Source organism: Mytilus trossulus, chromosome 8 (genome assembly GCF_036588685.1).
Source record: "Mytilus trossulus isolate FHL-02 chromosome 8, PNRI_Mtr1.1.1.hap1, whole genome shotgun sequence".
In the NCBI taxonomy this organism is placed as follows: domain Eukaryota; kingdom Metazoa; phylum Mollusca; class Bivalvia; order Mytilida; family Mytilidae; genus Mytilus; species Mytilus trossulus.
The window spans coordinates 38,553,350-38,576,312 of record NC_086380.1 but is presented as its reverse complement, the minus strand read 5'-3'; the positions used below and the strand labels follow the sequence as shown (position 1 = coordinate 38,576,312).

The window sequence follows — 22,963 nt, the reverse complement described above, 5'->3', positions numbered from 1 at the left end:
AAAAGGCGGAGAATAAATTTTAAAATAAGAAACACTGTAAACATAATCGTTCGTATGAATTAAAAGAACGAAACGAATTTAATAATTTATTTATAATTGCAAAAAATACATTGAAGAAGAGTTTGTGGTTCTTGAAATAATTCGGACATAACATGATATATCAGTAAATATATCCTGAAGTTTTTAAAAGTTGTACATCTATTGAAAAAAACTATTTCTGAACCTATTCAAAGCTGGATTTAACAGAATAATTCACTTATTAAAAAAATCTAGAACAAACGCTTAGCATTTCAGAAAATGCATGCAGAACTTTTTGATATTTAAAATTAATCAAAAGGCAAAAGCGGGTTTTGAATTATAGGTTGGATTGTTCAATCTATTTATATACCTCCTTTTTCACTATACATGTATTGTGTTTGTTCTTCTCTTTTGTCCAAACGTCACTTGCTTGATCCAGCGCCGCCCATCATTTAGGAGTACTGATTGAAATGATTTATTACAAACCTTTCTACAATTGAACCTCCAACGTGTAATCGGGAATATAAATATGGTAACGTAGGTCCTAAACCGTTCGGCAGTACAACCCCTGGAAAAGAGAGGTGAACGTTTGGCTGTGCAAGATAAACAATTTGCAGTCCCGACCGGTCAAAATAGGGAGTGAAGATTAACTCATCATAAAGTGCAACGATATATTTGCAAGCTAAGAATCCTTGCGACAATTCTTTGTTGGGTCCGTTGGTAGTCTGTTCAAAGGCAGTATTTCTGCCCTATAAAGGATCAAATATATCTTAATTTTACAATGGCAGTCCAAATCTATGCGACCTTCTAGATAGTCGGCCGCTATTATAGGCCTACCTAATGTATTTATTGTCAATTTGTTCTAGTCCTGAACATGCATGTAATGTTTGCCACTGAATGATAAGCAACCAACAATCAATCAGCTGAAATGGTACGTTAACAAATTATTTATTAAAACCAGCTAAGCGTGACCATCGCAGTTACGTGTCCTAAATATATACATTGCTTGTAAGTTTGTTAGAAAATATATGAATGGGTAGGGAATTTTGCATCGATCAATATATACACATGGTGATAGTTCTTAAATTACAGCAGAACTTCTATACCCAAATTTGTTTATTGCGAATTTTTCCTGAAAATTGAATACATTTAGTTACAGAATTTGACGACAATTATGTTTTCGCGTTTTTAATATATATTATTGAAATTAAAGGTCTATGGGGGGAATTCCTAGGACTGGGACCAGATACGTTCGAAACAAGGACATCTTACCCTAGGTCATTTCTGCACTGGAACACGCTTCATCAAAACATCATACACTGGATCATCACCGGACTGAAACAAGTAGTTTCTGAAACATGGATTCTAACCCTTGGTCACACAACAAGGAATCTAGATTAAAGACAAGGAATTCTTACAGTGGTCATCTCAAGACTGAACTTAGTTGGTTTAGAGATTGGGAATTTTTACCCTGAGTCTTCTGAATAGGATAACCTTGGTCAGAGACAGACAAATATTACCTTTGATCATCCAACTGGACAAGCTGCATCAAAACAAAAAAATGTTACCCTGGGACAGCTGTTGACTAAGACAATACTTGTTAGAGACAGGAAAATCTTGCCCTGTGTCTCCGACAAAGACACGTAGGTCTTATTCTGGGTCGTTGAACCGCGACAAGCTGCACCAATGACGAAAATATTAACCTGATTTGAGTTGTCTTTCGACTAGAACAAGCCGCTGGTCAGAGAAAGAGAAAACTTATACTGAGTCGCGTGTCGACTAGGACAAGCTAGGTCAGAGACTGAGACAGAGACGAAGCAAATTTTACCCTTGATCATATGTCGTCTGCGACAAGCTACATCAGAAATAGGGAATTCCTATCCTTGGTCACCAGGATTTGAATCTAGTTTTAAAAGATTATTAAATTTTTATGTGACTATAACAATTGTGTTACTTTTGTTTTATTTTTCATTTTTTTTCTTGAAAAAGTGTATCATAAGTCTGAAAATTACACCAACAATGTTAGAATAAGATAGATATATTCTCAGCATCAAAAGGGAAGGTAAGAAAAACTAAAATGGAAAAAGTAAATGTTATTAGCACATACTGAAAATGTAAGTACATCATTGTTTGTCCGGTGAATGATTGGTTTGATAATAAAAACAAATGTTGGCCCTATAGTCATGATAGTAGTTCTGGGGTTTTCAAACAATACTAGCTATGGACCAACTCAGAAATTTTAAAAGGGTGGAAATTTCTTAAATGGCCGTCTTTAAGGGACACTAGCTGCCAAATTCATGTTCACCGATTTGACTCAAATTCTCATATTTTATTTATAACAATGTAAACATTTTTCCAAACCATCAAAAGTATAAAATAAACAATTTACAGGACATGGTCTTAATAAAATGTAGCTTCGTTTCGTTTCAATTTTAGCTAAGACGTCATCTAATTAACTATCGAGTTGACCTTCTTTGACCATATAAGCAATGTAAACATAAACATAGATATAAATAGATTAAGCAACTCGTGCAATTGGATTTTTATAGGTCTATTCAATTTTGTATTATAGATTAAAAATTAATGTTTATCGTCGTTTTTACCTTTAAAAGAATAATGTTGTGTGGATCGTATCAGTGAATCAAATTATTAACATTTGTTTCACTTTCAATGTTGACATCCTTTTCCTTTAAATAAATATACCCGTACACGGACAATGCATGCGTTATTTTATCTCTTTCTACGGGATTAAATTGGAGTTCACATAAATACGGATTGAATGAGGTCGTATTATTCACTTGCAAGTGAATAATTCATTTTCAATGATTTTCAGCTTAATTTGACAAAATTGAACCATTTTACCTTATAAAAGCAAATTATTATTTCAGTATTTCACTTTCATTAATGATTGACCAAAAAAAAATCATTCTTTCGATTTTTCATATATCTCGTAGCTAGTGCCCCTTTAAAATATCAAAATGTACAAACTCATGTCACGAAAATACTTGTTTTGTTATGGTACACAATAATTCCGGGGAGCGAAACGTGTTAAAGCATGTCAAGCTGTTCATTTGTCACATTTAATTCCTCCTAAATAAGGAGCACACTTTGTTAAGTACTGAAACATCCCTTTTATCGATAATAGACTTGTTAAGTCATGTGATAAGTATACCTTCTTATTATTATCAACCCTTAAATTGGAACGTGGACTCGTCCATTTAGGTAGTATATAAGACCGCTGAGAGAGCAGTTCAGTGTCACAATCCAGTCACGTCTCAGTCATTACAGCTGAACGGACGTGCTGCTGCCAGCTCTCCTTTACCCGCTTTCTTCGATGAGGGTTTACAGTTAGATCATCAACGAATTACTACTTCAGATGACAGAAACCAATCCAACGCTGTACAGTAAACGTAGTAGTTGGCGTATTCCCGCGTTTACATGAACTTCAAAACCCATTGTATCATGGGGGAGTCTTATGCCGATTGAAGACCGAGTGCTGTATCCTAGGTGTTAGATGATTGACCTTCATTTCACTGCCTCGCGGCTTTGGTCCTGATAATGCTTCCTGTCATCTTTAATACTTCGTCCACGACTCATCTACCAGTACTCCATCATCGCGGTTAGCGGGCTGCCAAGCTGACAAAACTAGCCATGAAAGCAGCCGTAGTGAAGAATATAACATCAAAATAGTCAACATACCAAATCAAAACAGCTCACAAAACCAAGATGGCGACCTCCAAAATGGCGACCACCACTCGTTCCTGACCGATGGTAAAAAATTTTGAAACGCTCACCAAACGCCTTTGGGCACCGAGCCGACCGTGCGAGGGCTGTATAGCCAGTCAAGGTCGTTAAACACTTCCATTTGTTGTTGGTCAGTGTCAGTGTATAGTCCATTCTGAACGGATATATTTATATATAGTGAATACTGAATAGTGAGTAAAATGTATTCTTTGGATTAAAATAGTAAATTCCAATTGAAGTGTGGATTATCAATAATAGTTCTAAGATTCGGAATTCTAATTATAGGTTAGACAATACTTGGTCATGTTTTATGAAGATTTAAGCCCAAGGCGAAGCCGAGGGCTTAAATTTTCATAAAACATGACCAAGTATTGTCTGACCAATTTAGAACATATTCACACTTTCGAGTGACCTTACAAAATTAGTCTTTCCCATTGTAATATTCCAACCTTGAAAAGAGTTCACATTTTATAATGAACCAAATGTAAAACATAGGTAATCATTTCAATGGATGGAATGAAATAGCACTGACATAGTTTGTGAGGACGGAATGGATAAATTGTTTTTCTTCTGTTTCAGGTAAAATTTAATACTAATAAAGTTTTAGATTTTTTTATTTAAAAAAAAACCAACATAATGTTATATAAATCCCCTTTTTAAAATTTTAGTTTTTGTATATATATAAAACTCTGTATAAGCATTTAAATTCAGACCATTCAACGTTAAATGCTTACTTTTTTATTGAAAACTTAGTATGTATTGTGTTTCTCCATAAAAAAAATCCTTTGCTTTATATATGAGCAGTCTGAAATTGTTTTCTTGAAAGAAAAAAAATCCTTCAAATGCCCGATTGATAACAAATAAATATTATTTTACCTACATCCTTACTCCCATTGTTTTTGTTTATTCTATATTATGTTTACCATTAGAAAATTCAGGAAAATTTGCAAAATTCAAAATAATTTGTTTTAATGTTTGCTCTTTGATCTTTAATTAGTAGGCTGTTTTCCAAGGGAAAACGCCTCAGGTGCTTGTACACTTCATTAGTGCAGTTATTAAGAGTTCACGTTCATAATTAAATGACAATGAAAAGTCATTCATGTATAGCATTTCATAGTGCATGGAAAACCATGTACTATGAAAATTAGAGGGCAAAAAACTGACTTTTCATTGGACGAGAAGGGGTGAGTATGTTCTAATAATATATCCAGGGAATAAATAAGAGATATCTATCTGACAAGCTATTTGACTAGCTATTTGTCAAGCTATTTGACAGTGAAAATATATAGTTTTCAATTTGCTACTTGATTTAGTATAGTTGGGTTTATTGATTTGAATAGTGTATAGTGTGAATAATTAATTTCGCAATGTTGGAGTATTCTGTTATTGTTGTATTAAAGTGATTATAGGATGTATTTCATTTTGCTTCCTAGTAATCAATTTGACAGATAGTGCAAATTGATAGTGCCATTGACTTGTTTTGTTCCATTGTGCTGTGCAGATTGACATTGCCATTTTACTTGTGTTTCTTCATTGTGCTGTACAAAGATATATTTGAAAAGTGTGTTTGTTAACTAAATTCTGCCAGGCTGTGGTATAAATCAAATGTTTTATAGTGCGCTTGCAAGTGTTTCTTGTGTCATAAGTATACATATGTGTTTTGTTTATCATTGTTTAATATTGGAGTGACTTGCAAATAACGATTCTGATTGTAATTTCGGGATATACTTTGGAAACTAGAATTTGTCTATTTCGGTACAAATAGTACAGCGGCTACAAGCATATTTCAGACGAATTGTGCACATCCTGCTACAGGCATGAAATTTGGCATAGACCTTCCTCAACTATTACTCTTTTATTTCAGATAGGGAGGCATTTGAAAAAAATGCCTCACTTCCTGTAAAATTCAAAATGGCGGACATCATACTTAAATCAGCCCAATCTAATTAAAAAACGATCTCTCATCGCTCCCGTTTTCTGATATGTCGCGTGGGAGATCTAACGAAACCCGCTTTGAGGTCACATGTGAGTGACCTCGTAGGTGTGTCTTTTTCGACCAATGAAAATGAGTCTTCGACGATCTTGAAAGTTTATTGTGAGGTAAAGGCATGTAACTCATTTTATTTACGAAGAAATCGTCAGTTCAAATAATTCATAAACTTTTTTGATTGGCTTATTAATAGGTCGTCAACTTATTTGCATATCATTATAAATTCAAAACCTCCAATTCACTCACATGTGACATCAAAGCGGGTTTCGTTAGATCTCCCAAGCGACATATCAGAAAACGGGAGAGATGAGAGATCGGTTTTTAATAAGATTGAAATCAGCCCAATATCGAAGGCTAGTATGTGAAAAGGTGTTATTATCATGCTACTATCATAATGTTTGGTACAAACCTTTGTTATATACTACTCTTGGATATATTTTAAGATTAGATGTCTTCAAAAATGCTATTTCAGGTAAAATCCAACATGGCGGACATTGTACTAAATTAAGCTTATTTTTTAGGGAGGGTATTACTAATTGAAATGTGTTTTAATGTATTGCTACTATAATTTCATTGTGAAGGAACTTTTCTTTTGGTGCTTCTCATGGATACAATGTATAAGACATATGTCTTTAAAACCATAACTTTCGGTAATATTCAAAATGGCGGACATATAAATATTTTTTTATTTTAATATTCAACCTTTTTTTTTCAAATTGTAAAGAAAATATTTATTTTTTTGCGCTGGTAATTTAACCTTTGGCTTTAAGTTATCTTTAAAACCACCAATTCTATTCTGTTGTAAACGTTTAAATACAAAGTTAACACTTCCGGCAAAAAAACAACAATATGACAGAAATTTCAAAGATGAGTCCTCAATCCATATCTTCGATGTAGAGTTTTAGGTAGATTGATTAAAACAAAATGAAATCACTAAAGTACTAAAACATTTTTAAAATTACTAATGTTTGGCCAAAAATACATGTTTATTCTCAGTCACCACCATGTGCAAACAAAACAGTGCACGGGAAACCCGATTTTCTACATTAACAACGACCGCGGCATTCTTTCTTACATCCACATTGACAAGCTTCTGACAAAATGATGAGGCCTCAGAAAGAGATTTTTTTAAAGGGATCCTCTGTGTCCCTTCGCCATCCATTAGCGCCTGGAGCTCGTCCACCTAAACACCTGCCTTAGTATATTGCACGTTTTAAAGGTTGGAAAAGACTAGACCAAGTTAAAGTAATAGCCTCAGTAAGCCTTCCCTTTTTTGCGAAAATAGTAATTTTCTTGCTTTGTTAACCATGTTCAACCCATCTGCTAAATTTGTGCGATCTTACAGTAAAACTCTGGTGATTTAGGTTGATCAATCATCATTCTGTATATTAAAGTCACATTTTCAAATGCAATCAATGTCTCCCACACAGCCTTTAAGCGAACAGAGAACAGTATCACAACCAGCAAAGGCATGGATCACATTATGTGTGTGTGATCACTCACTGCCTAGTGCATATGAAATATCATTTATCCAAAGCTATTTGCCCTCCCAAACACAATCCATAGTTCGTCTACCCCTATGTCACGGAATAGAGAAACAGTATTAACAGCATCTTCAGTAAAGACTGTTCGAATCATGACTCGTTTAAGTTCGTGTTTCACTGCATCAGACACATGCACCATGATTCTAATGTCAGCCTTTTAATGTAAAAATGGTGCTAAACTTACATCACGTGGTGGATAAGATAGAATATCCTTAGCATTTGTTGCTACAACTACCATTCGCATTCAAGACTTCATCCACTCTTGTTACAGTTTCAAATTAAGGACACAATACCCATTAGCATACTAGTTAGGAAACACCTTGAAATAGTTTATAAGAGTGGATGTAGTCTCGGATGCGTACAGAGACAATAACTGTAGTTTGAAGGCTGATACAAGAAGTACAAGAAGCAAGAGTTACATTTAGGGGAAAGGGAATATACAGACGAATACAGGATCAAAACAAATTCCTCAAAATTGTCAAAGTTTTCTGAGAGATCACGACAATAAGAAAGAACTTTTTAGTTTTCATTCACATCAGCTTGCGAAATAAAATTTGGAGTAAAAGGTAGTTGTAGCAACAAATGCTCAGGATGTTCAGTGTTATCCAGCACATGATGATGTTAAGCACTATGTATACATGCATATGCTGACATTAGAATCAAGATACATGTGTTTGATGCAGTGAAACACAGACTTAACTGAGTCATGACTCGATCAGTCGATACTGGTGTTGCTGTCATTTCTGTTTCGCTATTCTGTGACATAGGGGCAGACGAACTTTGACTTTCATTTGGAAGTGGGAAAAGCTTTAGATATATATCTATCCATGACCTTTTGAATGGACTAGTCATTGAGAGATTACACATTTGCTGGAAAAGGAACTGCGTTGGTGACATGGGTGGTGTTTGAAAATGACTTAAACATTTTTGAATGATGATTGATCAGCCAACATCACCGGATTTGGATTTGATATTGTCATTGATAAAACGATACGTGGTTTTGTTGTAAGATCGAACAAACTTATCAGATGGAGTTAACGTAGCAAGAAAACATGTGTTTTTTTAAGAGGATAGACTAATATGAGCGTCACTGATGAGTCATGTGTAGACGAAACACGCGTCTGGCGTACTAAATTATAATCCTGGTACCTTGTAAAATAAGCAAAAGTTTCGAAGTCAATAGACCATGACTGAGGGGGCAGGGCAAAATAATCTCCATTGAAATGAGATGTGCCAATGCTTATACAACTGCATACCAAATATGATTGACATACCACTTGTGGTTCACCATACACTAGACCTAATCACAAACTAATACATAGTTGACGCCGTCGCCGACGCCGTAAACAGCATACCTATGTCTCACTTTTTGACTTCCTCAAGGCGAGACAAAAATGGAGGGTTGAACCTAGTTTTGTGGCAGGCCAAAGCACTTACTTTTATGGCAGTGTTAAACATAACATTAAGATGACAACATTGGAACGCGAGTCTGGCGTACTGAATTATAATCCTGGTACCGTTGATAACTATTTACACCACTGGGTCGATGCAAATGCTGGTGGACGTTTCGTCCCCGAGGGTATCACCAGCCCAGTAGTCAACACTTCGGTGTTGACATGAATATCAATAATGTGGTCATTTTTATAAATTTCCAGTTTACAAATCTTTGAATTTTTCGAAAAACTAAGGATTTACTTATCCCAGGCATAGACTACCTTTGGCACAACTATTTGGAATTTTGAATCATCAATGCTCTTCAACTTTGTACTAGTTTGACTTTATAAATATTTTGATATGAGCGTCACTGATGAGTCTTATGAAGACGAAACGCGCGTCTGGCGTACTAAATTATAATCCTGGTACCTTTGATAACTATTATTGAGGCTATTCCAACGACTCGGTCTAGTCTTTTTTCAGCATGTAGAACGTGCAATATACCATAGCGGGTGTGAATGAGTAACAAGCTTGGAATCGGTTCCCATGCTAACTAATTGAGACGCTTATGAATGGCGAAGGGACAAATATGAGCCATGGGAACCCTTTTGGATAACCCTTTGTGAGGTCTATTCTTCTTATCAGGTGCTTGTACATTATGGATGTAAGAAACAATACCACGGTTTTTGTAAATGGGCAAAATCAGCTCTCCAATTGTGAATAAACATGTATTTGCGGCCATAAATAAGTAATTCCAAAGATGTGTTTGTTCTTTAGTGATTTCATTTTGTTTTAATCATCCTACCACAAACTCTGTCCGCCATATTATATATTACCGGACGTAGGGGTTTTAAAGACATATGTCTCATGTTTAAAAAAGTTAAAACACATTTCAATTACCCTCCCCAAAAGAAGCTTATTTTAGTACAATGTCCGTCATGTTGGATTTTACCGGAAATAGGGTTTTTGAAGACATCTAATCTATATTATATATCCAAAAGTAGTACATAACAAAGATGTGTACCAAATATTATGATAGTAGCATGATGATAGTACCTTTTCATATACTAGTCTTCGATATAGGGCTGATTTTAGTATGATGTCCGCCATTTTGGATTTTACCGGAAGTTGGCCTTTTTTTCAAATGCTCCCTATCTGAAATAAGAGAGAGATAGTTGAGGAAGGTCTATGCCAAATTTCATGCTTGTATCAGGATGTGCACAATTCTTCACAAAGCCGCCGTACTATAAACCATTTGATCGCTCGGGTTTACACGTTTCACTCATTTGTATAAGAAGTAAAATCACAAAAGTATTCAACACCGAGGAAAAACTCAAAAAAGAAAATACTTGATTAAATGGCGAAAACAAAAGCTCAAACACATAAAACAAATGGATAAAAACTGTCATATTCCTGATTTGGTACAGGCATTTTCTTCCTTTGGAATTTTGGATTAAACGTGATTTTAAAGCTTTCTAAATGACTTTTTACTTGTATGACAGTCGCATCAATTTCCATTTTATTGACAACGATGGGTGATCAAAACAAACAGACACAAATAGGGGTACAGCAGTCAACATTGTGTATCGTCTTTATCACTATAAAACAAAGAAGCACAAAATGGAATATAAATCAAAACTGAAAGACAAGAGTACACTAATTTACCATAACACAATAAAACAATGATGTTCACTTACAGAGCCCCGTCATATATGTATCAAAGAAACAAAAAGAGGCATATAGACATAGCACATTAGCAAAAATGAAAGACTAGAATACAAAAATGTTTTACAAAAGCATAATAACGGGATGTATAAGTACAAAGCCACGTCATATGTACCAAAGAAACACAAAAAGGCATATAGACAAAGCACATACGCATAATGAAAGACAAAAACGAGAACTATTATAAACCAATAACACGTTTACGGGATGTATAAGGACCGAGTCGCCTCAAATAGCTATCACAGAAAACAGACCAAACAATAAATTTTATAGTAATATTTTAAATAATTGAACAAAGACAAATAAAAGAATAGTATAACACGCTATTAAGATGATAAACATCGTCAGAACCCATAATCTTCAGTTCAAGACCATCGTGTATTATTTGTGAAGTTGTTACGAAACATTTATGAACATGGTCTCCGCCTCATTTTTAGACTTATATCTCAAATTTGACATACCCAGTCATCTTAGTACCAAAATCTATGACAAACGAGACGACTTCAATTTTGAAATTGTAAATATTCCCCACTTTAGTAGCAATATCCTTACTTCACCTGCACATGGGATATACATTTCCCAACTTATTCGATATTCATGAGCTGGCAGCTCCTACGCAGACTTTGTTAAACGTCACCAGAGTCTGAGAAGAAAGTCAATGAACCAGGAATGTGTCAAAGAACGTCACGTCCTTTTTCTATAAATGTCCATTGGAAGGTACCAAGACCTGGTTGATAAATATTCCGTATCAACTTCACAAATAATACATGATGGTTTTGACGTATAAATTCTGCGTATTGACGTTGTTTATCATCTTAATAACATGTTATATTGTTCTTTTATTTGTCTTTGTTCAATTTTTAATATTACTATAAAATTTATTGTTTGGTCTGTTTTCTGTGATATCTATTTGACGTGACTCGGTACTTATACATACCGTCAATGTGTTTGTATTATCTTTCATTTTTGCTGGTGTGTTTTGTATATGCGTCTTTTTGTGTTTCTTTGGTTCATATGACGTGACTCTGTACTTTTAAAGATCCTGTCATTATGTTATTGTTCTATTATTTGTCATTATGTTATTGTTCTATTATTTGTCATTATGTTATTGTTCTATTATAAATTTGAAAATACTTTGAACAACAAACGACAAAATTATTATGGTATTAACTATATGTGGATTCTTGAAAATTCTAAATAACTTCAGGGTAATTTTAAATCTCTGTCTGTTTCTGAAATTAGTCCTTACATAACTTTTGATTTTTTAACCCTGTATACATCCATTCCCCATGTGAAGTTAAACTGGGTGTTTTTAGATATACTTTGAACGACAAAATTTTTCCTATTCGACGTTTACAATTTCTGACGTCAGACAATGAATGTGGTTTTTAAATTTTATAGATGCTTTTTGTGCTTTTTTGTTAAATATTTGTTTGTTTTGAGATTGTGACACAGTGATGACTGCTGTACTCATAGTGTGCTTATTTTACCTGTGTTTGTCTGTTTTGTTCAAGCATCGCTGTAAATATAATGAAATTTAATGCGATTGTCATACAAGTGCGAGGTATAGCGCTATAAAACCAGGTTCAATCCACCATATTCTACATTTAAAAATGCCTGTTCCAAGTCAGGAATATGACAGTTGCTGTCCATTCTTTTGATGTATTTAATTATTTGATTTTGCAATTTGATTAGGGACTATCCGTTTTGAGTTTTCCTCGGAGTTCAGAATTTTTGTGATTTTACTTTTTTTGTTTTTGTTACCTTCCGATGCACTTCTTTTTTTTCAGAAAAATGACAAGACATTCGTTGACATATCCCTGAGTCATTAAATTTCAGCCCTGATACTGGTGATGTTTTACAAAGTAGGAGTAGGAGCTGCATGCTTTTGAATACCGAAAAAAATAAGATACGCATAGTTCGTTCCCATAGAATTGCTGACAATTTCTTGAAAAAAGTCTACCTCCAAATTCAACAAACATGTTGTCAAAGACAATATCCAGCATACTGATCACTTGTTCTTCTGTTTAGCATGATTTACCTTTTTGTTCACTAATAACAAAATATGGTCACCTTTAAGGTCAACTTTGACATGGTAGTAGTGATGGGTGTTTCAAAATATAATTTTGGAGGTTTTTTCAAGAAGGTCGCCACGAAAAATTTAAATCAACAAATATCCTATATTTAAGTCAAATTTGTCATGATAGAAATGCTAGGTGCTTCGAACAATATAAGCAAAAAACTCAAATTGAAATTTCAAAATATAAAAAATAAGATGTGGTATGATTGACAATGAGACAACTCTTCACAAGAGACCAAATAACACGGAAATATGATAGCTTTTTCCAAGATAGCCTCCATAAGTTACCAAATTCAACAAATAATCTTTAAAAAAGGTTAAAAAGTTTTGTGTTTTGACGTACCTTCAGTGATACGAAGTCCCGTAGGATACCAAATGTATGCCACTTTTATATTATAAAGCAAAACATCAAAAGATTTATTTGTGAGGATAGTAAATAAAATCGTACGGTGCCATTCTTGCAGAAAAATTATCAACAACGAAGATTTGCGTATAGACTCTAGCGTTATCTTAATATCTAATCTAGAATGAAATATAATGTATGCTTCTTAACTCGAACGGTTTCTTTTTGATGAACTGAAAGAAGACAAAAAAGTAAAAATGATCTAGAAAATGGAAGTTATCTCAGGCTTGTAATGCCATTTACAAGACAGGTGCTTGTCTCTTTTTTGTTTAATGATTATTTTGGCGTTGCAATTAAACGAGCAAACATAACAACTCTTAGCATGACAAAAATATAAGAATAATCTGCACATGCAGCTACGGCTAGAGAATCGTAACAAAGTACGACACTTCCAATAGTTTAACATTTTCTTTGACTTGTCAAACTTGGCCAGGAGTATGACAGTTGTTATCCATTCTTGGTATGTGTTGAGCTTTTGATTTTGTCATTTGATTCGGGACTTTCTGTTTTTAATTTTCCTTGGTGTTCAGTATTTTTGTCATTTTGTCTTAACCTTGTTTTTAAAATATATGTATTTCCCTAATCATTTCATGTACTTTAACCAATATATTATGTACCAACACAACTGTTTATTACTCTTTCTATAACATACTACTATAGAATAAGATATATCGTTACTACTAACCAAATATAACCATGCTTTTTATACTTACGTCTAGTAATTACCGTTTTATGAATATGCACTGTCATTTGTCTGACCAGAAATAAACGAATGTAATTCTGGTAGAATTATTTTTCTAACCTTATTCTTACAAAACAAATGATCTTCGCTGTAAAAGCAAAGTATTAGTTCAATATTTCAATTTCATTAAATATCATAAAAAATTGAAAATAACAAAATCATATTTTAATTTTTATATATCTCGTAGCTAGTAGTCCTAGTGATAAAAGTGTAGATAAATAGAGAAATATTGTATTTCAAGAGATTCGATGTTGGTATCTCTTTATCAAATAATTTGTAAACTGTTTGTAGACAAACTTTCCACTGATCTACAAAAAAGTGTGCTCTTTTTTAAAAGTTGATGTTATCAGTCCAAGTATAATCACATTTTTCATGACTTTACATTAGACCTTTCAAGGGACGTCAAGAACATTTGATGGGTTGAATGTAGACCAGTGAATAACTGAAATCAAAGGAAAAACATGTCGATTATAAAATGGAGACATTCGGGAAGAGTATATCAGGTCAGAATTAGAGAAAATATGTATACCTTTGATTAACTGTATATACATATATGAGTATAACAAATTCACAAATTTAAGTTGAATTTCATTATCGGAATAATTTTTACGCAAAATACACTTCGAAAATAACATATACCGAAAAATACTTGAGCAGGATTTTTTCGTGAAATAACTAATAATTTCATATATTGTAGGAATGTTTTAACACATGAATAATACATACAAAAACAAAGTTACCACAATTCATTCCAATTCTCTTAATATTCAAAAATGAATCATTTTATAACCAAAATCATGAACAGTTTATTGATATCCATTCATTTTCATTTTGTTAAACATAGTTCAAATCTTCTCATTTCCAAAATTGTCAGCCAATTATTTTTAAAAGAAGTTCTCCATAATGTATTTGTTGAATTTTCTTTCAATACGAAAGGAGTCATATTTCCTTTTTACAACAGTTCAATACATGTGAATTACATTGAATGTTTAAACCAATTTTTTAAGGGTATTTCCCATTCCAATAATAGACTAATAAATCGATTCAACTATTGAAATTGAAAATTTCCATTTTCTTATTAATAGTTGTATACCCCTTGGATTAAGCGGAATTCCACCACAATTTGTGTATTGCATACACTGATAAATGCAAAGTGTTTATTTAAACAGGTAAGTTTCAAGTGATTTTTTACTCATATCTCTTTTTTACTTTTCAATATCATTTGATTAGGTCCGTTTAAATATTCATTTGTATCCGTTGTGTGTTATTAATGTATTTATATTTCTTTAAAATAAACTGAAAGGAGAGAGAAATTAATAGTTGTTTTGTTTTTCTTATAAGGTAATTGTCCGCTAATTTATAATAATTCCCATTCTCATGAATTATTCTTTTATACAATCTTACACTTTATAGCATGGCCTACAAGTCTGATCACATAAAGTATAAATGACTTGCAAAATTTTTGAGGATTTTTTTTAGAAAACGGAATTTTAAATCAGCAAAACATTTGTTCTCGGAAGGTTGTAACTCATAGTTGTCCGTCATGTCAAACACTGTAACTCATTCGCTGGATTGGTCAATGACCAAGGTAAAAAGATTATCGTATATTATGTAAACAAACAATTAGATTGGCGGGAACATTAGTATGATAAATCATGCGTACCGATAAAAGGTAGTTTAAACTCATGATGCTAAATAATGAAGTGAAGGAAGACTGTAATGTGCATAAGTAAACAGACACATAAAAACATCAATGAATTTAAATTGCAGTTTAATTTCAGACGCTTATATAAAGAAGTATATTTAATAAAATGAAGAATATTTAATGGTTTTACGTGTTAAACACACAACATTTGAGACTGCCTATATGAATGCATGGATTATACATAATATAAAATACAAGATAAGTTTTATTAAAAATATATCAATGACACTCAAACTATTTTTGTATTTACAATTGAAATTGATGTAATAATTGAATAAAAAGTATGTAATATTTTATGCTTTTGTGACGTCTTTTTTTGTGAATACTAGGTATTGAAAATTAAAAAAGAAAAATAAGCATGCTTTACATCGTCAAACCCAAGATGATACTTAATTGAAAATCAGAACCGTCCTATATTTATTAAATATTTGAAATATTCTTCATTTTATTTCCCCTTTAAAAATGTAAGTAAAGGCAACGAAATTTAAAGTCACTCCTTATAGAAATAGACAACACATGAATGAAATATATATTTTCAATGAACGAAAGCAGGAAGTTCAAATGTTATTGATTATAAATATTACCTTCATTGTGTGTCCATCTTGATTATTTGTGATCATTAACGTTATAAAGCACACGTTAACAATAGCCAAATAATACCTATATATGGTCTAACAATAGGAACAATCTACATTCAATCTATCATGACATGGTTCAGTGTGAAAATAAACTGCTTTATAACGGTATTGATTGCAAAGATCTAAAAACAGAGAAAGCAATATATAAATATATAGTATAGGTTTTATTATATAAATTTAATGAACCTTTCCACATAATAATTTGTAAATTCCCCATACTGTTCTCTTTCAATTTCAGATGAATGAAGGATAGATGAAGATAAGAATATCGTTCCTTGTCATTGTATTAATTTTCATAACTACTTACGATGTGACAGGTAAATATAGTTTGTGTAAATAAAAACAGTATTTATAACTTTTCGATCATAAAAAGACAAAGACTGAAACATAAAACATGGCTTTAAACAACATTAAAATAGCAGCAAAAATAAATAATAACAAAGGAAATAAATGTAAGATTTGAAATAGTTTTGGTATTCAAAGACCCCGAGACAATATTTCGGTTGTTATTATGTTTAACGGTTGAGACATATCACAATGTATCAGGGGTTGAAGTCACAAAACTTTGCTCAGTGTTTGGAGCACATAAATCGTGATCGAAACATGAAATCCAGCATTTTAATAGATTCATTTTGGAGTATGAGTACATAAAACTGACTCGAAATTTTTATGACCGCAAGGACTGGTATTAAATAATAGTTTCATATTAAGTTTATGGGACATAATCCTTACATTAAAAGACTTGCTTATTTTTGTAAAACATCTTAATATATGTATCATATACTACACAGATAGACAACTAGTTTTAACTCGGTTACTCACCAATAGATTAATTATTGTTGAATCATTAATGATTTGCCATTTATGTACATCGGAGATAAGTCTTGTCATATGTTTCACACATTTGATGCTCCGAAATTTGAAATCCTTTTCTTTCATATCATATATGAATGTGACTTATCTGTTGAGAATCCTATCTCATTAACGTTATTCTGCATTTCATTTTTCTCATATTTTAACCATGCATCTCGTTGTCAGAATGACTTCTATTTATCAAGTTAAATATCCCTTTGGTTTATTTCGACTTTGATTTAATCTTTATTTACTTTTTCTTAAACCATAACTATCATTTTCAAATGCTACCTTTTTTAAATACATATGCATTGTACTTCTTTCAGCCGTCAAGTGCAATTATTAAGTTGAACATTGAACATTGAAGTACCTGTTGTTATCTAGGATTTCTGTCTCTGATAATCGAAAGATGAAGCAGGCGATGAAACATGGCGTAGTATTCTGTTGTCCAAACGTTGGTTATTTCCGTGGTACAATAAAATTTAAATAAACTAGTACACAAATATCTAAATTCTTGTTTTTTGTAAATTTAGAAATATAAATTGTATTTATATCCATAACTACTTATAATGTGACAGAAAAAATTAAACGTCTTTCGGCCGTTAATGCCTCATGATCAAGTGCAATTATTGAGTAAGATTATATGAACCTCTCACTTGTATTTCCATTAACAGAGGCGACATGTGCTGCAAATGAGTTTCAGTGCGACGATGGATCTTGTATTCAATCTGTATATAGATGTGATTCTAGCTTCGAGTGTCCTGACCGCTCGGACGAGTTGAACTGTACGTATTATTATAATATTATAATACCATTTGTGTTTGTTATATCTTGTTATTTAAGAATATTTTAGAGTCCATAATTAGATTTATCCATCGTCTCTATCACCGACAAATATAATTGCTTTGGTACGGCTCCATTCAACTAACTATGATGTTAATCAATATATCATTGGCATTTTGATAAGTAGTTTCCTCTATTACCTATTCTGACCATGGACTCGGTGTTATTTTGAAGTGAATTTTACTTTGCGTATTGATGTGTGTTTGTTTATTCTACATTGGCTAGAGATATAAGTTGAAGGATGACATCTAAAAAGTAATTTAACACGTTTGAGCCTAATCCTAGTTAAGAGTCTGTGCATGTAGGTTTGTTAGTCTTATTTTGTTTTGTATTGTTTTAATTTTAATTCATTAATATAATTCAGAGTTTTGTGTGACAGAAATGTTAACTGGACTGGTGCACATTTTTTATGGACGAAGCCCGGCCAAAGGTGCGGGATTTTTTCTCGCTGTGTTGAAGATCCATTGGTGGCCTTGGACTGTTTTCTGGCCTTGGTCGAGTTGTTGTCTTTTTGACTCATTCCCCATTTACATTCTCAATATTATTTATAACTACCTTGTTTCTATCAAAGTTCTGTTCTCGATAAAAATCCCTTTTACCATGTGCCAAATTATATATATTTTTATATAGACACTTTATATATAGGTAATTTTGCATATATAGATTTTATTTATTTTAACTTATTCCATCGTATGGGATATTTAAATTTTATATCAATGAAACATAAAATGATTACACTATTTCAAAAAGCTAATTTTTTATACTTCGTCAAACTTTGTTCTGTTAAATTGCATAGATTGTTGCTGTGACCCCTTCAGGTCAAACTTAAAACAATAGTGTGGTTTGCCAAAACCCTACACAAATGTAGAGACAGTGAGTAGATTGGTAGGCATTATCTTTTTTGTCAATAAGATATTGAAGTGTCAAATGTTTTAAGGCTTCATGCCTATCTGAATAATAAAAAATCACATCAGGTCATTAGAAAAATTTTGAGGAGACAAATATTTTCTGGGTAGAGTTAGGGCAAACAAACATATTCTGTTTGATCACCTTTTTGTACTAAATAGATATAGGAAGATGTGGTAAAGTATAATAACTGTTGTTATCAGAACACGAATAGTTGACCCCTTATTTATTTCTTAGGTGATGTAACACCACCATGTGTGGAGGGATTACAAAGATGCAGTTCAGGGGAATGTGTAGCTGACATAAATGATTGCCCTTCGGAAACATCCGCAATACAGACATCCACAGTAGCATCACAAGAACAACCAACAGGTAACGTATTGTCAATTTTTAAAACATCTGCTTTATATGACACTTACCGTCAGGTAAAGTTGACCTTAGATGAATAAGCCAATTATGATTTTTTTTATTTTGGCGTGAGGAGGTTCTTTCGGTGACATGGGCGTTCAACTGTTCTGATAAATTCTTGGCATTCGAGAATTTGACATTGAGCGTTTCTAATCAAAGTGAATCAAGAAAAACGCTCCAATTGATTACAATTTTTCAAATATTGTTTTCATTATTAATTTTATATAAAGTATATCAAAGGGGCACTAGCTACAAGATATATAAAAAAATATAAAATATGATTTCTTTCGTTCAATCATTAATGAAAGTGAAATACTGAAATACTAATTCGTTATTAGCGGCTAGTACGGTTCAATTTTGTCAAAATAAGCTAAGAAACATTGATAATAAATTAATCACTTGCAAGTGAATAATTCTACATCATTGAATACATATTAATTCAATCAATGGGTTGAGATGAATAACGCATGTATTGTGCGTGTCAAGTTACTTAAAGGAAAAGAATGTCAACATTGATAGTGAAACAAAGGTAAATAATCTAATTGACTGATTCTATCCACAAATATAATTCTTATGCAGGTAAAAACGATGATAAACATATCATTTCTAATTTATAACATGAAATTCTAATATAACGTGCTTCTTTCGCTTTGTGAACAAACCCATGCTCCAAATCCAATAAAATGTGTTTGCACATGCGTATATTGACTTCTTCAGAATAATGAATTCAAGTTATCAAAATATCATGCACTTAATATATGTCCTTAACTTTAATACACTTTGAAACTCTTAAATGGTGCACATCATGTTACTAATTCATTTTATTTGACTGTAATGTGTTGCATTCCGAAATTGACATATTTCACCTAGATACGACAACCATTCATGCTGGCTGTTCAAACTCCTCTCCGTCTGAAAATCACAGTGTCAGCCGTTTGCTTCTTTACAAACAAAAAAAGGGAGGTTCATGGAAGAGCCTACACAAACGCTTTTACACTTATACTTATCGGACATAGACATAACCTTCATTGTCCTATTCAGAATCGAAATAATTGATGTAATCTATACTTTATTTTAGTTTTAACATGGGTAGGCATTATTATCGTGTTATTTTAGCCCTCGGGTAAAAATAATCACGAATATAATGTCTACCCATGTTAAAACTACAATAAAGTATAGCTTGCATCCAATATTTCTTAATTAATCATACCTAGAAAAACCCAGATGCACGCGTTCGCAAATCTATTTAAATCTATATTTAGTTTTACATCGCTTATATGAACATCGGTGGTCAACTCGATAGGTAATTAGATTATGTCTTGACTAAAATACACACGAAACGAGGCTACATATAATCGTGCCCATGCCGTGTAAATTGATTATTTTAGACTTTTTTTTTTAAAATGTTTTACATAGTTATAAATCAAATATGAGCATTTGAGTCAAATCGGTGACATGAATTTGACAGCTAGTGCCCCTTTAAAGCAAACTTTCAATTGAAAATTACCCACAATCAATTTACATCTAAAGTTTATAAATAGGTACACTTTAAGAAATTGTATATAAAAACCTCATATAGATGAATTTTTACTTTTAACATCCATTTAAATGGTTTAAATTCACAACATCATAGCTCAGAATTGGCATTTAGGATCTGACAATAGTATGACTTATTTAAAACATAGCAACAAATTACAAATGTCTAATGATTGACTGATAAAGCTGTTTTCAAATGTTAAGAACTTATCCAAAACGTCTTTTAATTGGACATCATAAACCAAACATTTAGACTAGTGTTGACAATAAAAGTGTCATTTGGTTTTTTGTTTTATAAAAAACGTAAATCATATTCTTCACTAGGTCGAGTGGGTCTTGAGAAGTAAGTTTCCTGTAATGCTGCTGGAATCTGTATTATATCACAAGTGTTAAAAACTTTTGATCTTACGATAGTACATGAACTTTATACACGGTGTGGCCCGGGGGGACTTTAAACCTTAATTTAAGAAGGTGGTGCGTTGGTGCTGTTGTCCCACCCTTTTCATTTACTGCGTACGTAAAAACCTTACTATTTCCATATTGGCGTGTCCATTGGTTGAAAAGTGGACCAGAGGACCAAAAGAGTGAAAATATGTGGATAAAACACAACCGAGAACATCAGGAAAGATAACTTTACAAATATCAAGTAATGGGAACTTTATTATATGTTTTCGTATATTTTAGACAGTTTTCCGCACCTATTCACATTTGTTAAGCTTGTTCCTTGGAAGTCCTCTTAGCTCCACCGGAGACATGATAACGATACTAACTGCAGATATGTATATGTAACTATTGTTCTACAGCTATGTCAACAAGATTGTTTAATATGTCCATTTCTCTAGCTTGTGGTGACTTTAAATCTTCACTCAATCTGAACACATGAATTGTACCACTAACAATAGTACACATGACACAACATAGAAAACCAAAGAAATAACAACACGAACCCCACCAAAAACTAGGGGTGATCTCAGGTGCTCTGGAAGGGTAAGCAGATCCTGATGCACATGTGGCGCCCGTCGTGTTGCTCATAAGATAACAAATCCGGTAAAAAGTCTATTTCGGTAGGTCACATGTTTTCTATGTTGTGTCATGTGTACTATTGTTTTTCTGTTTGTCTTTTTCATTTTTAGCCATGGCGTTGTCAGTTTGTTTTAGATTTATGAGTTTGACCGTCCCTTTGGTATCTATCGTCCCTCTTTTAAGAAAGGGAGGGGGATTGTAGTTACAACATAAGGAACATATCCGATATCATTTGTGAAACAGTTATTCCATAACGGTCAACCAACTCGTGATGGCGTCCGTAAAATTTACGATGAGATGATTTCAACTTCACTGCTTGATAATTTATTTAACAAACAGACATACTTGTAACTAGTTTAAACAAAAAATGACTATGATTGTGCTATTTATAACACACACTAATACACATTTTGTGTTTCCTTGAAGACCAAGTTTCACTGGATCTTGTTCTGGGGTTTGCACTTATTAATATTCATGTATTAAATCTTTTTCAATTATTTTTTTCAGATGACTCTTTTCCGCCTTGGATAATAGGCGTTATCGTTGGTGTTTGTATACTGATGTTAATGGTAGTGGTGATAGTAGTACTATATATAACATGTATAAGGTATGAGTACCTACGAAATATATTTTGGAAAAGCTTATTTGAAAAATACTTCCATTCTATTTATGTTTATTAGCTTCTAGATATTATTTTACATGTTCCCATTAAAACAATAGTCGTAATTAAGATATTGCCAACTCTCTATTGTGTACCAGTAACGAGCAGAAAAAGTAAACTTTCACATATGTTAAGGGTTTCAAACTTTTGTTTAACATACGTTTCTTATGAATACATTATATTGCTTGATGTCAAAATATAATGCCACTCAAAAATAATTGTATGACTTATTTGTAATAAAAATAAAAATCAGAAAGTGTCAGTTGAATAAAACAGGCAAATACAAAGTATAATGAAGCAGGGAATAGCTATTTATTAGTAACCTACATAAGGACAATTTAGGAATGTTTTCCACAATTTTCCTCCAAGATATTGACTAATCATGATAAGTTACAGGTCAAGTCCGAAATTGGTTCCGGTCTGACGATTTGTTCCTGGGTTATGGTCCTTTAACTTAGAGAATTCATCCAAATTATCCGTTTTACGCACGATTTGTCATCGTTGAAGATATCAATTTGATGAATGATATATAGCGATTAAACGGATAGTAGCTACGATTTTCATTAAAATTACTTTTTTAATCTATATGCCGCATTTTGTACAAAAAGTTTAATAAATATGATTGAAAAAAACTACTGGTTACTTTCCATTTATCATTTAGAAGCTTTTTAATGTTTAACACCCAAATTTATTTCTTGTCTATAGATAATA

The 22,963-nt window shown here is 32.6% G+C and overlaps 1 long non-coding RNA gene across 1 annotated transcript; it reads left to right on the top strand.

Annotated features, from left to right (window-relative positions):
- The first annotated feature begins 14,775 nt into the window (after nt 1–14,775).
- LOC134681900 (uncharacterized) lies at nt 14,776–17,590 on the top strand. Its single transcript, XR_010100714.1, has 3 exons — nt 14,776–14,849; nt 16,262–16,340; nt 17,550–17,590. It is a non-coding gene; the product is annotated as an uncharacterized LOC134681900 (long non-coding RNA).
- The last annotated feature ends 5,373 nt before the right edge of the window (nt 17,591–22,963 follow it).